The following is an 18,245-nucleotide window of genomic DNA, read 5'->3' as shown; positions in this document are numbered from 1 at the left end:
TAGATTCGGCGGCTCGGAGAAACAATGTGTGACACTTTTCCCATGCTATGTGTGTGCTGTTCTTGGTACTTATGTGCAGTGCAGAGACAGAGCTTTGGATTTTGGTCATCATAGCTCTATTCAAGAAACAAAGCGCATACAAGAGTTGCAGATATTTTTCCTAAACATTAAGGAACAATTCACGGATCTTGGCCGAGCTCCTAGAAGGGGTTTGGGGCACGTGATCTTCGGGACCTGGAACGCAGCAGCAGTGAATGGATCACCGGGTCTGCGATTTGTGCAAACACAACAAACAGAGCAGTGTTGGCCCTAGAACAACCGCACTGAAGTAGGCATCCAATATATCCCCAAACAGGGCTCAACGCCTTTTGGTATCACTGCCCGGTGACCACTACAAATGCACAACTCTCCAAAGAGGGAACACTGGAATATTTTTCTGCAGGGTCTTAATCTTGAAATATAGATTACTCAGGACGCTGCTTAACTCGTTGTGACACTTCTAGTCAAATCCCACTTTAGGTGGAATATTCATTTGTGACACGCAGCTTTGGACACTTTCTTTGTTGGAATGATATGTTGTGCCTGGGATACAACATCTGCGCAGTGGTTTACTTTTTTCGATCTCATCTGATTATACGGAATTATCCACACGATTTTCAGAACCCTGATGAAATCCTTAAGAGGACGAAACGCGTTAGCTGGGCTGAAGTATTGATTAATGATGGAATATGAATACGTCATTACTGGAATCCGTTTGTCCCCCTTCTTGTATATGGATGAAAAGAAGACGAATTAGGGGCAGATTTATGAAAAGTGGTGCTATACTTAGTGCGGCGACACTTTTCTTGCACCCCCCCTAACGCCACCATGGAGGTAAATAGGGAACTAGCGTCAAATTTTTGACGCTAGTTCGGCGCTTTGCAGAATTAGCGTCAACAATTTTGACGCTAATCCTGCAAAGCACCCAGAGGCCCATTGAAACCAATGAGAGCCTCCTTTTATAGCCTTGTCTGATTAGGCGTTAAAAATGCCAGAAAAATAACGCAAAGAAATCTGTTAGATTTCTTTGCGCCATTTTTTTATGGCCCCCCCTAACACCGGAATGCCCCCGGTTGAATACATTATGCCTGGCGCAGCCATAATGTGGCGCAAGGGATTACAAAGTAGCACAATGCAAGCATTGCTCGACTTTGTAAATCTGGCGCATCATTTTTGGCCATCTAACGCCACATTATCGTATAAAAATGAAGCTAAAGTATTGTTAGATGGCGCTAGGCTCTCTTAAATCTGGGCCTCAGTGTGATGATTGCATTGATTAATCTATATTTGTAAAGTAAGACCGTGCAGAAAAATATTCTAGTGTTCTCTCTTCGGAGAGTTGTTCTTCGATTTGGACCTGGCCAGAGAAGTCAATTAGGAATACCATCCGACTCAAGGGGGGTCTTTGATCTTTTGGGCAGGAATTCAAAGAGGAATGAGGTTGCACTAACCACATGTCCGCTGCTCCGTCGTGGGTTTAAGGTACAGAAATTCGAGATTTTGTATCTACCTCAAGCAAATTACGTTAGTGCCCTGGTGCTTAGTTTTTTCGGGCACACTATTCTACGCTTCGAAGCGGGTCATTTTCTAGTCCTACAAAATGCTACAGGAAATCCCTCGTGGCCAGTTTCCTTAACTGTATGCGCAAAAGTCCATTTTACTACGGGGTCTGTTGTATGGGGCGGGGTGAAAACTGCCCATGCCTCCACTCTTTCGGCATAGTTTGCCTAAGTACCCTCCTTTGCACCAAAGCTGCCATCCTCCCGGATGCAGAAGCCACAAATGACATCCCTGGACCCTGGGAATGGCTGGTTGCACAAATCCTGTAGCAAGCAGCGGTTTTGCTGTGCAAACACAAGAAAACATATTTGCACGTAGCGAGCATTTAGGAAGCTCTTCTGTGGTAAAGAGGGACTGGAAATCTCTTCAGAGGAGCAGCTACAGGAGGAGGGGCAGCCGGTTATTTTGTGGAGTCAGATTTAACACAGGGTGTCTTTAATAAAAACATGAGTCAGCTCCTGGCGAGCAATCTGAATTTTCTAAACATCTCCTCATATCCTGAGAAACGCGAGGAAAAAGGCTCTTTAAAGTGTAGGGAAAACAGGCGGATTGAAAGCAGGCTCCGCTCTGGCCTGTGAAATATGGTCGTGGATGGGAGAGGGGCGGAGGGCACAGACGCTCAGAGAAGAGAAGAAAGGGGAAGGGACAGAAAAGGAAAGGGAGAGGGCGCGAGTGTGGTGGAGAAACAAAGAACAGAGAGGCGAAGAAGGGAGAGAAAGAATGGGCGTGAACAGGAAAAAAGGCTGGAGAAAGCGTTCTGGAGGAAGATATGTTATGCTAGCAAACATATTTGCATAGCGCTCTTTCCAATCGTATGACCTCGTGGCGCTAAAAAACCAAAAGACAGAAAGGCGAAGAAGGGAGAGAAAGAAGGGGCGTGGACAGGAAAAAATGGCAGGAGAAAGAGTTCTGGAGGAAGATATGATATGCTAGCAAACATATTTGCATAGCGCTCTTTCCAATCGTTTGACCTCGTGGCGCTAGAAAACCAAAATATCGAAATAGGTTAGAAGGGAGGGGAGATGGAAGAGATGCAAAAGGCAAGAAAGGATTACGAGGAAGCGGGAGACAGGGGCGGTGGAGAGTTGGTGAGGAAGAGAGCAGGGTGGAGGAAAGAGAGGGCTAATGGGAGTTGGTGCAGAGAGAGAGAGAGAGAGGAGGAATTAGCATTCTTGGCCACAGACTCAATGGAAATACTTCTGGGACAGACACAGAAGGTCACAGGCAGACATGGCAGGAGCCAGAGAAAGGGAGGGAGCGATAGGAAAATAGTAAGAGAAGTGTGGGGGGGCGAGTGGCGAAGGGAGAGACGGAACGAGAGCTTAACAGCTTGAGACCGTGCAGCAGTGCACGGATCGGTAGTAAAGTACTACTGAAGGTGGAGTGGAACCCCACGCAGGGGCGTCATGAACCCCACACTTTAGCAGCTTGGTGGGGAAAAGGGGGTGTGCCACTGGGAAGTGTGTGTAAAATGCAACTTTTAAAATGTCCTTTGTCTCTCCTTAAATCGAGACACCGTCTTTAAAAGGTAGATCCCCGAGGCCACAGCAAGGGAATGTTTGCGGCGAAGCTGTGGGTAGAGGGCACACCTGAAGCAATCTATCATGAAAGAAAATAAGGGATGGGGGGGAGAAGGGAGTGGCGGGGCAAGGGATGGAAAGAAAGATGAAGGGAAGTTTGGGCGAGTGAATAAAAAGAAGGATGGGTGGATGATGGGTGGATCGGTGGTGGTGTGAGTCTATGGATGGATGGATTGTTGGATGGAGAGGGTCGGATGGAAAGACGGGTGGATGGATGGGGTCAATGGATGGATGAATGGATGCAAGGAAGGAACGATGGGTGCGTAATGCAAGCACTGATGGTTTTCTGAAAACGATGTGATAGGGCTCCCAGTGTTGGAATGAGATGGGGAAGGGATGGAGAGACAGGTCAGATGGGCACCATGAGATACTGGGCGAGACATGCGTGATGAGGAGAGGGATGAGCGAGCCAGTCGGCGGGGCTGGCAAACGAGCAGTATCGGAGTCGCAAAGCTTATGAGCAGTCTGCAGGTCAGAAGCTCCGACCCGTCCTTGCTGTCCCTGATCCCAGACACGCGTCATTGGGTGTACTAATGGCGTCATGCTGTCGCGGACCCGCGCCTCCCGGACCAGCGATAGGCTGCCATTGAGGATCCCAGATGAAGGGAGAGAGCTGAAAGAGCGAGAAGGCAAGTTGTGAACGCGCTCTCCTGTTTTGGCCGGGAGATCTGCCAGACCTCGGTGAGCTTTGCTGCTTTTCTCCGGTTTTAAGGAAGAAAATCCTGATTGATCATGGTCATAGCGCTTCTGGGTGTTGGATGAGCTACTCAAAACCTTAAAATATAACCGACCCACGCCCCGAAATCAATAAGAGCCCGCTTCCCCCAGGAGGATAATGCTTAACACAATAATATCAATAATTGAAAACTTCTATAAAGTTTAAGAAGTGCCCTGCGTGGTCGTCTGAAGAGCGATGCTCCGCCTCCCAGCCAAGAGCCAATGGGCTGTAGTCCCAAATGCCCCCACCCTTGAGCCGGGGGTGGGGGCTGGCACTGCCCCGCCGGGCTCCCCACTCTCTCTCCATCAGATGGGCAGGTTTAGAAGACCGTCCGCCCACGGGAAGGTTTGCGAGCACTGTTCTGCCGAAACTGAGACATTTATATAGAAAAGAGGGCTTTTGCGAGCAGGAGGAGCCTGGCAGCGGGGAGCAGGAGAGACCCCTGACGGTAAGACCCCTTTTATTATGCCATAAGCACCTTTTGTTTCCCTCAAACAGCATGCTAAGTACAATACCCTCCAAATGCGCTGCAAAAAATGAACGGTATGCTGTGATGGAAGAAAGGGGCTGTCACTCTCTGTCGGGCGCTCAGGCTGGATTGCGATAGTTGAGCCCTCGCTGGAGCCGAGGGAATTGTCCATCACTCGTGCATTCCGTGTCCTGGTTTAAAGCACCGCACCGTGAGCATCTTCAATGAACCCTTGTTCCATGTTTAAAGGTAGCACAGACCCTTCCTGTGTTATGGTGTGTAGAGGATGAGGTTTAAAACTTACAGTCGGGACCGTGCTGCACGCGGGAAGCGCTTTTATGTGACCACAACTCACGCAGCGGCGTTGAGTGGTTCACACCCCAAAATTAATGCAGAAGCAAAATATTGGGGCTATGCAAATTTTTCGTACGGATACGCCCATTGCTTTGGTCTAATGTCTCCTGAACAAAAGCACAGCTCAATGGCGCAATGCAAAGGGCAAAGGCGGTGGAACTTAAAACCAAGTTTGCTTTAGATAAAAATTGAAGTTTGGGGCAGAATGTCCATGTGTGAGGAACCCAGCAGACGTTGGAGAAGGGGGGTGTCGCCTAATAGGCCCCGCCTCCAGCATTTTTCCTTGGCTCCCTGGAATGTGTCTGGCCTGGTGGCTACTAGTGAGATTTGAAATGGAAGCAGACGGCTAGCAGCAACACCCACCCAAAGTGTCACTTTGCTAGCCTTCGCAGTTTGTGCTTGTTCTAAAGACCCCCCTCCTCCCGCCCACCCCCGGTGTACTCCCCCCGCGCCTGTCCTGCTCCCTGTCTTTTGTGTTATTTGCGATTTTGCCTCTGTGTTTTTATGGAGGTCGAACAACCTTTCTCTGCCTTCTTGGAAGGATGGCGGCCGCTCGTTTACCTTCATTCTTGGAAGGGAGACAAAACCTCTCACGGAGTGTCCACGACGTAAAGCATAGAGACAGATAAGGGCGAATGTTTGTAAAGAGGCAGATTAGGTTTTAATTATGGCTTTTCGTGTATGTGCATAACTTGAGATCAGACTTGTTCACTGTACTGATGACATCATCACATGACAGCGCACCCTTCCCTCCTGGTACACAGTACAGGCAGCAATTCACGCAACACCCCCGAATACCAGCACAATCTGCCTCAGCAGTAGGCAACTTTACACAATACGTCAATTCTTAGAGATAGTATCACGGGTGGTATCACCAAATGCATAATCACACGGCATCACACATGCACCGACGTGGACACTGGAGAGAGTAATCTAGACATTGTCACACCACCACAATCTGACAGAGCGGAACCATACAGCTTTCAAATATTACCGTCTTTCATGCCCATGGCATTACACAAGACATAACTCCAGTAGCAGGGAACTGTAAAATATACTCATGACATCACACGTGACATCACATTCACCACCTGTAATCACGCTGGTCTGTAAGAGGATAACAGAGGCGGCAACTCGTGTGGCAACAGAGTTAGTCTTGGTAGCAGCCAGAAACTTTTAGACGTTTGGATTATTCACATTCTTTGTGCCACAGAAAACATAATCACATGACGTCACACGCATACTCCACTTTCGTGGCTTCTGATAGCATCACAACTAATAAATACCACACACGAAGCCATTCACAAATCAGAAGAAAGTGTATCACGCAACGGGCAGCATGAAGTGATATCACGTATAGCGATGGGTTATTTCGTACCTCATTAGCATGTTTAATTTCGCACCCGTACTGGTCAGTACTAACCTCGGATCCGCCATTTGCCGCTGCCCAGTGAAGCAGAATGCGGGTAGCGCTCAATTGGGCGCAGCAGCACCAGGTTCCTTTCAAAAGTCTCCTCCGTCTGTGTTAATGACGTCACTAAGGATACCAGAGAGCGGGCAGCGCAAAATGATTACTTAGTCATATAAAATCTATTCTACATGCCACCACCTCCCCTCACAGAGGTAGGCTGCTAACATCCCCTCACTAACCGCACTGAGAAAATGTTACCTATCCAACAATTAAAGTCACCCAAAAACAAATGTCATTTATTCAGCTTGGATACGTGTGCTGGTGGCATCATTAATGACGTCACGCGCGACCCCACGCTTTCTCTTATCTTTCTGTTGCAATAGGTCGTCGGTCCACAGCGTTGGGAATTATGAACACACCATGGATCTACCGGGGTTTGAACCAGTGGACCCCCCGCCCCCGAGCTCTCTTCGGCTAGATTGCCTTTTCTTTCACTGAAGTATATATGGCAGCTGCTGCCCTGCCACCATGTGTTGTCCATAAGATTATCATTCCATGAATCATAAACTGCATGACGCGTCTGGCGCTAAACATTCCTTCTGGATGAAACCGCTGCACACCGAGGGAAACCTCGACGCTGCCAAGATCACACTCATTGTCAGTTTGGTAATCGGAGGGCACCATCCTGCGACTGTTACCCCTTGTTATGAGTGTGAGCTTTACCCGTCTGGCAGCTCTAATAATGCACATCGCAGCTGGCAAGCGCCTCCTCCCGGGCCATCGGCGCAGGGGCCTGGCGGGCTGCAGTGCTCCCGGCTCCTGTTGGTTAGGGATATGATACCCTGGCACGGCTCACTTCCAGAAGCCCCTCCCTTCCCCAAACCCCTCTTTGGCATGGGGACTTTCACGTGACTTTGTTATTGTAATTCCTAAAGGCGGCATGCTCTGGAAACAATTAAGAGTGTCGTAACTCCTAGAAGCAGGAGCCAGTGAAAGAGGAAAAACGAAGGCTTCAGAGACCCGAGTAAGACCTTTGTGTAATTATATTTTGTATTTACGCAGTGCTGTTATTATCGTCCCGTAGTGTCACAGCGCTGCAAAGGGAAACCAGTGTGTGCTAGGCGCCCGCTGTGAGCTCAATCTTCTTCACGTGCGTGGGCTTTGGCGCCTGCGGTAGGTGAAAGATTGCGGGACCTGGTGATAAAAGTGCTCCCTGCAGGGCGAGATCCCCACACATTCTGCCTGAGCTTCAAGCTCCCCACAACGTCAATGCATTTAGCGCTTCACATCATCTGCCAGTGTTCTGGTTGTCCAAGCGCTAGAAGGTCTCCAGACTCTGTCTACGAGCCCCACGATCTCCACACTCGGTCACTGGGCACCATACCCTTTACTGAACACGCCTTTCATTGCGTCATTGCATTATCATTTACCAAGCGCCTACTGCGTTTGCTACCTCAGGCGAGGCATTGAAGCACTTTATGGCGAGCAACGCGGTACTTCTGAAAATCTCCCTATTTTCCCTGGATCCCACGCTCGAAGCGCTATGCGTGTACACTAAGTTTGCGACACTTGGAGCCCCACCTTCCTTCGAACGGCTGTCCATGGGTCTGTGGCACTCCACACTATGCGAGACCCACGTCCTTTGCTCTCTGTCGAGGGCGCCACGCCCACCACACTGCACGTGAGCTTAACATTCTCTTGACTTTCAGTGAGTCCCACACGCATTACACAGTGCTTGTGCACAAGTTACGAACACCTTCTGCTCATGTACCCAAAGCTTCTCTCACTTCCTATGAACCCCACGACCCTCACACTCTCAGTACCCTAAACTCCTCACACTTTCTAGCTGAGCCCCACGATCCTTATACTCACTGTCCACGTGCCCCACGTGCCACGCACTATGCTTGCTGTCTCTGTGACCCAATCTCCTTGTCCTCTCTGCAGGGGTAGGTAGTGCTACATTAGAGTATTACTAGGCAGCGGCCTGGTGCACCCAACCCCACAGGGGCACGAATTGTCACTAAAGAATCAATTATGTCGCATTGACAACAGTTTGTGGATGCGCCTCAGGCTCCCGCATTTTGTCTATGTGCCCCAACACCTTACACAGGCTGAAGCCCCGACACTGCTGATATGCCCACTTTGTGTCTGGCCTCAAGCTTCTCACAAAGTCTGTCCACGAGCCCTTGCCCCTCATGTGATCCATGTGCCAGGCCTTCTCACGTTGTTTATGGGCTCCACACCACTCACACTGTCCACGTGTGCTAACTCACACATGTCCACAATGTTAGTCAAGCTGCTCACACTATCTATCAAAGCCTCAAAAGATCATCAAACTGCCTATCTGCCCCTAACTCCTCAAACTGCCTGTCCATCTGACCAGGCTCCTCACAGTGTCTGCCCCTGAGTCCCCGGTTCCCCATACTGTCAGTGAAAGGCCAGGCTACTTAAGCTGCCTGTCCAGGAGCCCCAATGTCAGTGAGAGCCTCAAACTCCTCATTCTGTTTGTCCTTGACACCCAAACTTCTCACACTGCCTGCCCATGTACCCCAAGCTCCTTGTACCATGAGCGGAAGCCTCAAACTTCTCACACTGCCTGTCCATGTACCCCAAGCTCCTTGTACCGTGAGCGGAAGCCTCAAACTCCTCACACTGTCAGTGAAAGCCTCAAACTCCTCACATATATGTCCAAACTCCTCCATACTGTCTCTTCTTGTGCAGTGAGGCATGCTAAGGGGGAGCTGGTGTGCTGTCATACCAGGGATCATGGGTAAATTATCACAGTGACTCAGATATTATATTATTTACATTAGATACCCTCTCACCACTTTTGTTTATCTACTTAGAGGGAGTTTGTTCCCACCTCTGCTGTCCATATACTATCTTATACTGGAATGACCTGTCTCCACACTTCCTGTCCAGTCTCCGGGACAGGAAGTGATGTCTTGTGTCCTGGAAGTGGACATGGGTGATCCTGCTGTGCAGAACCCTAGGATCCTCCTCATGACATTACCTCCCTCCTTCTTAGAGTAATACATCACATCCCCAGTATGGAGAAAATGACTGATAATGGTCCCCTGACAACATGAAAGCCGTGAAAAGCATTGCACTCCATTTACTTTCATTGTTTAATCAAATAATTGACCTCAAATTATAGAGGGTGAGGTCAGAGCCCTGGTGTGGGAGGGGGGAGCCCGACGTATAACTTACAACAGACTGACATAGGACTGGTATGATGGAGAGATAGCCTTACTCGATATTCAGAAGTATTATTGGGTGACATAAATAGTGGTCATTAACCAATGGGTTCACCGACCAGCAAAATGAACCGGCGTACTACATGGACCACTATACCCTGCGACCGGGTGGCTACTTCGGTGCACTATACACTCCTCCGAAACACTTACTATTCACCGGACCGACAGCTCTTACAATTAAGACTTGGCATACAGCACTCAAGACATTGGGTTGGGGAGATAGACTCACTCAGGTCACACCACTATGGGATTCCGAGAAACTGGGCAGGCTGGGGTTGAGGCCTTACTTGGAAAAGTGGGATCTGATTAACATCTCCAAGATAGAGGTTCTTAGGTACCATGGAGCTGTACTTTCCTTTTCTGACCTGCAGAGGGAATATACAGTCGCTACCACAGAGACTTTTTAGGACCTACAGGTCCGACATGCACTCCAGGTGGGGATTCCTAAAGGGGAGGACCTTCATGGACAGCTCCTCCATTAGGGCAGAGGAGAATTGTTTTGCCGGGTAGGAGAGAGCCTGAACAGGCTCCCAGTCTGCCTGGAAGTGTCCAGCATTAGGACTGGCTGAAGGGCAGGCTGGGAGCTGACGATGAGGAGGAAGAGAAGAGCGGCGTGGCAATGGAGGAGGTATGTTTTTTTTTGTTTTGTTTAATCGTTTCCACCCCGCACGCTGCACCCACCCCGCCCTGCCCCTTTACAGGTCAGCGACCGCGACTGAGGGCCTTCCAGAATCACCACCACTGGAAGATAGACTATTAGATGACCACAGGAGCTGAAAGGGGATCTCCCTGGTCTATAGGAAATTAATCAATATTACCGCTGATACTCTTCACCACTTGCGCAGCCACTGTGAGGCTGACCTGAAAGACCTGACAGACAAACACTGGTCGGAAGCGCTTGCCTCCCCTAAGAAGGTAGCGATCCATGCACGATTCTGATTGGTGCAACTCAAAATACTGTACAGAGCGTACCTTTCCTGCAATGTTATGGTCAAAGCGGGTAAGAGACCTGACTTGGCCTGTAGTTGGCAGTGTGGGCAAAAAGGGTCTTTTTCCACATTATATGGGACTGTCCTGTGACTTAGACCTTCTGGAGAGCAGTGGTGGCTTGCATGGATAGTGTTTGTGGTGGTGGCTTATCCCCTTCACTGAAGTGGTGTCTTCTAAATGTGTGAGAGGCTACGGACCTCAGCCGTATGGAGCTGACGTGGGTCACTCTAGGAACAATGATTGCGAAACAAAATATAGCTCCTGCATGGGCAGCAAAGTCTGCACCACTTATCAGTGAATGGAAACAAGATACGGACTGGTGTATAGTGGCAGAGAAGGTGGGGTACGAAAGCAAGGGCTGCCCTAGTAAATGGGGGAAGATTTGGGGCAAGTGGAATGTTTATAGGGGTAGCCCATATGCTGCCCCCCTAACAATGGCTTCGGAATCTGGCGCCCATTGTAACACTGTATGTGATGTTTGCCGAATGGACAGATAATTGTGTTGTTGAAACTGTACCTGTATGGGGCTGGCGCTCAATGTATATGCTAGATGTACCTGTTCATGTATCTGAGAGTGGCTGTGGCATCTGTTTTCTTCTGATGACTACAATGAACCCAATAAAAAGATGCTTAAAAAAATAATTGGCCTCAAAGCAAGAAAACAGAGAGCAATGTCATGGCCAGTATTTTGGGGTGCAAGGGAAGAGCTACATCCATCAGAAGCATAGAGGTTGCTTTTCATCTGAACGCATGACGTGTGACCCCTGACCTCTGGTAAGCCCTGAATATTGAATGGACAGAAAATCACTCCAACAATACTCTGGGGCAAAGTACTGACAAGTAAGTTTCTATACATTTTCTACACTACTCCACAAATATGTGCCTTAGTGATATATATCTTCAAGGTGCCTAGATGAGGAGTTAAGAGAAGTGAATCCTTACCTCCCTCTGTGTACTTCCCTCTTTGATATTTTGTCCCTAGTTATTGTTGTAGCGATATTCTGTCCCGTCGATATACAGGGTTAGATTTTCGCTCCTACATCCCGGGACGACACCACTGTAGAGCTAGTCCATGTGCCTGGAAGCAGAGAGTATGTTTTCAGCCCTCTGACGCCTCGCCTCTCTGGGTGCAGAGAAGAGAAGAGAGTTCATTTCCTCTCCTTTAGACCCCAGAAGACGGTACAGTCGCACTGGGCGAGTCAAGCGTTGAGGGCAGAGGGGTTTTACTGCTCAGGACGTTGAGGTCAGCCCGTTGTTAAAGTAGCAGCTGTCCAGGCACAGTTTATTTATCGTTCTGCTGAGTCAATATTACTTTAAGGACAGATTGATGACGTTCGTATCCCTGCAACGCTATAGATTGATTAAAGTGGGGGAAGAGACCATTCTCAACGTAGACTCGACTCCACACTCTAAACGTGCTCCCTCCACAGTACAATGAGGGGAGCTCTACCTTGTTCAGACATGCAATTTGGAAATAAAACGCGCTAATAATAACTGCCTCCATTTTTCATCCGATGTTCGCCACTGTTGTTTGGTAGCGCCGTTGCAGATAGCACTTAGTTTCTCGCACGCGAGCAAGCTGAGGTCTGCAGGCAGCGCAGGCCTCAGCAGGGAGCGCTCAAACCTCTGAGAGGTGGAGGAGGGGGCTCGAGTCTTCCACGTGGTACAGATATCCACTCGCTCTAGCCTGAATGCGGACCCCGGGAAGGCTGGGAGGTCGTGAAGGTCCTCCCCTCCCCCTACCATTGCCCAGCAGGCGCGTCCGTTACGCCCCTATCTCTGAGCTATGTTATTGAAGAATAAAAGACTCCTGGGCAAGGTGGGTGCACCAGGCGGCTGCTGCTGCATTGCACCTTACGACCCCCTCTGGCCGTCTCTAGTGCCAGACACAACACAACACAGCGCCACCAGGACACGCACAGTCCCTCTATTTTAAAAAGATCATCGTAATTATCGCCACTAAAAAATAATACATATTTTTTTAAACCAAGATATTCTTATTTCCTATTTATCACAAATATCCACCTTCCTCAAAATTTGACATTAGTGACCTCACTTGAGGCATTATTTAGAGTTTGACGGAGCCGTAAGACCACCGTAAGCAGGTGAAGAGAGTGGGCCGTCTGCAGGGCCTAATATAAAATCTGCCCATTCTGGGCAGATGGAGTGAATTTGCCATTTGGCGGGATTATCGTGAGGGGAATTACCATTCCCCTTGCCTCAGGGACAAACAAGTCACCGGTCAGAACTACCACACTTTGCAACAGTGGACATTTCTGGCGAAGTATTACACAACAGGAGTTCCTAGGAACCCCTAATGAGGCCTTTGGGAGTAATTACATCGTCAGTAATCACAATGGCGGTAATTCTGATGATGGTGGGTTTACTGCATACCTTGTCATCTGGGAGACAGTTCCTCTCTAAATCAGGAACCGGGTAATTGGTTATTTTTAAAAGCAATGTCACTGAAAGGAAGATTTCAGGTTGATGTGTTCAAATTTTCCAATAAGCAATCACATACCTGTTGGATATCCAGATTTTTGATTTTATTTGCAAAAAATAATCACACTTTTACACGTTTCTACAGCGTCACTTTAGAACTAACTTAATTTAGGCAATCAAGTCAGGATCTACATGAAAATGAAAAAGTATATAATAAAGAATATACACTGTTGTACTTGTAAAAACGTATGTGTCTGGTGTCAACGTTTCTCTTGGGATGGTGTTGCATCTTTCAACAGCTGTTAGCATCACCCACTTACAGCATGGGAGTCTTTGGTGTTATAACTGCCTCGCCTGCAGTTTCTTCCTTTGTAAGGCGGGTGCATGTAGTGTGTAAATATGCCTTTCATTTTTAGGTCGAGCTCGCAAGCGCTCTGGCCTGTTGTAATCTATCTGGGGGTTTTTAACCACACCCACCGCACTCCTATCACTATCACTCGTTTATGTTCTTGCCTTTCATAAATCCTTTGTTATCATTGGCAAATGGTTTACGTTTGTCCCTCCTTGGTGGCGGTTTTGTTACCGCCTTAGCCATCGACCCTGTTACATAGATTATTGTACTTTTACCAACACGTTTAACTGCAAGCAAACTTTTTTTTTCCTTTTGTGTCTCACCTTCACGCTCACAGCGTCTGTGGCGCTTTAAATCAGCTTGCTTATGTCAGCTGCTTTACTTTTCATTCTATATTTATGTGGCAAGAAAAGTCCAGTTAGGAATTTACATCACTAATAGCTCTAACTCAAGCAAACGCAAGACTCATTGCATTGCAAATGCTTGTTTTAGGTTTCGCCTAGACAGCACATTAGCTGTCTCTGGGAGACTAATTTGCATACAGTGAGCTTACAGCCCATGCTTAGATTACCATTTGTTGGCTTCAGTGTCACTCTCATTTCCTTTGTTCCACTTTGTCACAGCATGCAAGCATGTGGCCCACCCATGGAGCGTGGACCAAGTACTTGTGTCCTTCCATTGCTTCCCTTTTTGCAGCTACTTTTTCTTTCTCATTTAAGCAAACCATATGAGTTCTTGTGTTTTCAGTCCATCTTCCACATCTACATCCATTTAGCTTCTATTCACTCTCAAACCCCTACACTGTACTCTACCTCATTGCACTCTATGCCACTGCACTCTACTCTATGCCCTGCACTTTATGCCACTGCACTCTAATCTGTACCACTCTAGTCTATGCCACTGTATTCTAAGCCACCGTGCTCTTCTCTGCACAACTCTAATCCACGCCACTCTGTTCTGCCCCAATCTACGGCACTGCACTGTACACCATTCTACTGTACTCTGTACCGCTGTACTCTGCACCACTGTACTATATGCCACTGCATCCCACACCACTCTACTGTGCACCACTCTACTTTGTGTTACTGCACTCTATGCTACTCTACTCTAATCTGCACCATTCTAGTCTATGCCATTGCACTCAGCACCACTGCACTGTATTCTACTCTACTCTATGCCGCTGCATTCTACACTACTCTACTCTGCACCACTCTACACAACTGCACTCTATGCCACTTCACTCTACACCAGTCCACTCTACTGTACTCTACACCACTCTACTCTATGCCATTCCACACTACTCCACTACACCGTGCCACTCTATGCCACTCCACTCTATGTCACTCCAATCCCAACCCTGTACTCTATGCCACGTCACTCTACTCTACGCCCTGCACTCTATGTAGCTGCACTCTACTCTGCACCACTCTACTTGATGCCACTGCGCTATATACCACTGCACTCTATGTCACTCAACTCTACTTTACACCACTGTACTCTATGCTACTGCACTGTATGCCACTCTACTTTGCACCACTCTACTCTGCACCACTGCATTCTACATCATCGCACTCTACACCACTGCACTCTTACCCATTGCACTCTACTCTATGCTACTGTACTCTACACCACTCTTCTTTGCTCTGTTCTACAGTGTGCTGCAGCAATCTACACCACTGCACTCTATGGCACCACACTCTAAACCATTGCACTATTCTCTACGCCACTCTACTTTGCACCACTCTACTCTACACTGCTGTACTCTACAACACTGCTCTCCATACTACTGTACTCTAAACCATTGTACTGTACTCTATGCCACTGCACTCTTCTCTGCTCCACTCTACACCACTGCACTCAACACCACTCCACTCTGCACCACTCTACTCTATGCCACTTCACTCTATGGCACTGCACGCTATGCCACTGCACACAATGCCACTCTGCTCTTCTCTGCTCCATTCTACTCTGTGCCATTGCACTGTACGCCTCTCTACTGTGCACCACTTCATGCCAATGCACTCAATGCCACTTCACTCAGTGCCATTGCACTCTGCACGACTCTACTCTCTGCCACTCTATGCCACTGCCCCTATGCAGCTGCACTTTATGCCACTGCCCTCCAGTGCACTCTTCCCTGCACCACTCAAAAGTAGTACACTGCACTGTACACCAGTTCATTCTATGCAACTCTATTCTGCACCATTCCACACCCTTGCACTTTACACTACTGCACTTTATGCCACTGCACTTTACACTCTACACTGAACCACTCTATTCAGTGCCACTGCACTATATGCCACTGCACTCTACACCACTCAACTCTATGTTGCACCACTGTACTCTATGCTGCTCTATGCTGCTGCACCTTATACAACTCTACTTTGTGCCATTCTGCTCAGCTACACTCTACACAACTGCACTATACGCTACTGCACTGTACACCCCTCTACTTTACACCACTCTGTCTGCACCACTGCACTCTACACCAATACTCTCTACTCCACTGCACTGTAACCCATTGCACTCAACTCTATGCTCCTGCACCCTATGCCACTCTACTTTTCACCACTGTACTCTGCACTGCTCTAATCTACACCACTGTACTCTATGCCACTGCACTCTTCTCTATGCCACTGTACTCTATGCCGCTGTACTCTACTTTGTATCACTCTACTATATGCCACTGCCCTCTACACCACTGCACTGGACATCACTCTACTCTATGATACTTCACTCTGCACCATTATACTCTGTTCTGCACCACTCAACTCCTGTACACTCTACTCAGTATCCCAGTGCACTACATACCACTCTCCTCTCCTCTATACCACTCTGTCTACTCAAAACCACTCCCCCTCTATGCCACTGCACTCTACTCTGCACCGCTCTACACCACTGCACTCTATGCCACTGAACTCTATGCCAGTCCACTCTACTTTATGCCACTCCAGTCTACTCTGTACCATTCCACACCACTAAAAGCCATTCCATGCTCCTCCACTCTACAGCACTCCACTCTATGCCCCTCTACTCTACACTACTCCACTCCACACAGTGCACTCTGTGACACCGTACTGCACTCCACTCCACTCAATGCCAGTCTACTCTGTCACTTTACTTTATGCCAGGCTACTTTAGGCTACTTCCCTCTACCCCACTTCACTCTACACCACTCTACTTAATTGTACTCTTCTCTATGCCACTCCAAGCCACTCTACTCCTGTCCACTACTCTACCCCACTCTTAACCACTCCACATCACGCTACACTATGCCACTGCACTCTGCACTGCTCTAGTCTCCTTCACTCCACTCTATGCTAAGCTACTCCGCTCAACCCTACTATATGCCAATCCACTCTAGGCCACTGTACTGTACACCACTTTACTCTACTCTATACTCTATGCCAGTCCACTCCATTCCACTCTATGCCCCTCCGCTCTGCTCTATGCCTCTCCACTCTACACCACTTCACTCCACTCTACATCATTCAACTATGCACTACTTTCTGCCACTCCTCTCTATGGCTCTTCAGTCTACTCTACGCCACTCTAAGTCTCTCCAAGACACTTTACGCCATGCCAATCCACTCTACTCCACTTCCTTCTATGCCACTCCACTTTACGCCATTCCACACAACTCTACACCAAGCTTCTCCACTCCACACTAATCCTCTCCAAGCTGCTGTACAACATGATTAAAAGACATTGGTAACTCTAAACAAAATCTATTGCTTATTTTCCTTGTAGTCTTGTGCTGCCATTTCATGCTACACATTAGACCTTTGCACAGCCATCCTACTTGGGTAGCATGGCCTTCAGAGGAATAAAAAAAAAGGAGGTGGGCTCCAAAAATGGTGTGGATTAAGAATCATCTAGGAAATGAGGGTTGGCCTACACAACTAAGCCATCCCATGCTTGATAAATCCATAATTATTTTTTTCCGGGATAAAGACTAATGTAAACCAACATGCAATAAGATATTTACCTAATAATATAGCACTGGCATCGTTGGCTTTAAACAATAAAACAAATGCAAATGTACCTTTAAAAGTAAACACCACTATTGCAGCATGCTTACACTTCCTTTGAGAGAGAGCAAAGGCGATAACTTGGTTAAATATTGTCTTAGGCCCCTGCACATAATGGTAAACAACAGTAGGTAATGTTTTGCTTCTTCCCAGTGCTACAAATGGCCCTTCTATTGAAATTGTGTTGTATTTTCTGCTTGTGAAATGCAGGCACAGTTTTTTTTTTTGCTTAAACAGGAAACACGCATTGTCACATCCAGTAGATCTGGAATTGACTGTCAGCCTTTTGGGTCTGTCAAATCTTGTTTTATCATGATTTTTGTAAAACGTTATTGTTGGAGGAGCTGCTAGGCCCTCACCAATATGAACAAGCATTTACAATGCAATGGGCCTTGCATTTACTTGAGTTAGAGCTATTAGCAATGTAAACTCCTAGCCTGACTTTTCTTGTCTCGTAAACTGAAAATGAAAAGATAAACAGTTTCACATAAGGGAGCCAACGGTTGCGAAGCAAACACACAAAAGGAAAGAGAAGTTAACTCGCAATTAAACTTATCGGCAAAGGTGCAATTATCCATGTAACCGGCAAAAGTGCAATTATCTATGTAACAGGATCAATGTCATGAAAAGTGCGCTACTACTGCCCAGTGAGATTGCGCTACCTATGAAACAAAGAGAAAAATTAGTCCATAAACCATACAGAAAACATGGAGCCTCGTATGTTCTCAGTAGTTGGTCGGTGCACTCAAGGAGGGCTAAACACTAGAAAAGACAACATATGCATGCCTTTCACTAATCAAATCAGGCAAATTTTAAAAGGCAAGCCAACGTGATGGGCGTGGTTACAAGCCCGTAGAGAGATAACAACAGGGACAGAGTGCTTTGTGCGTTCAACCCTGAAAAGAAAGCATTGGCTAAATGCATTTTTTTTGGTCTCAAGTTGCTTCCATGCCAGTTTCATGCTCCAAAGGGAGCTACTTAGAGCAAGATGTGCTCCTTGTGAAATAGCATAATGCAGTCACTAGTAGTGAAGTTAACCAAT

The 18,245-nt window shown here is 47.6% G+C and overlaps 1 protein-coding gene across 2 annotated transcripts in view; it reads left to right on the top strand.

The window, feature by feature from the left end:
• The first annotated feature begins 3,612 nt into the window (after nucleotides 1–3,612).
• PDGFRB (platelet derived growth factor receptor beta) overlaps nucleotides 3,613–18,245 on the top strand; it is a 229,019-nt gene continuing 214,386 nt past the window's right edge. The window contains exon 1 of one of the 2 annotated variants that reach the window (XM_069199532.1): nucleotides 3,613–4,345. The gene's annotated coding sequence lies outside the window, so the exon portion shown is untranslated. Of the gene's footprint in view, nucleotides 4,346–7,116; nucleotides 7,156–18,245 lie in introns of those variants that run through there. The other variant, XM_069199531.1, reaches the window with a different exon arrangement.

Source organism: Pleurodeles waltl, chromosome 7 (genome assembly GCF_031143425.1).
Source record: "Pleurodeles waltl isolate 20211129_DDA chromosome 7, aPleWal1.hap1.20221129, whole genome shotgun sequence".
Taxonomy (NCBI): domain Eukaryota; kingdom Metazoa; phylum Chordata; class Amphibia; order Caudata; family Salamandridae; genus Pleurodeles; species Pleurodeles waltl.
This window is presented reverse-complemented; position numbering and strand designations above follow the sequence as displayed.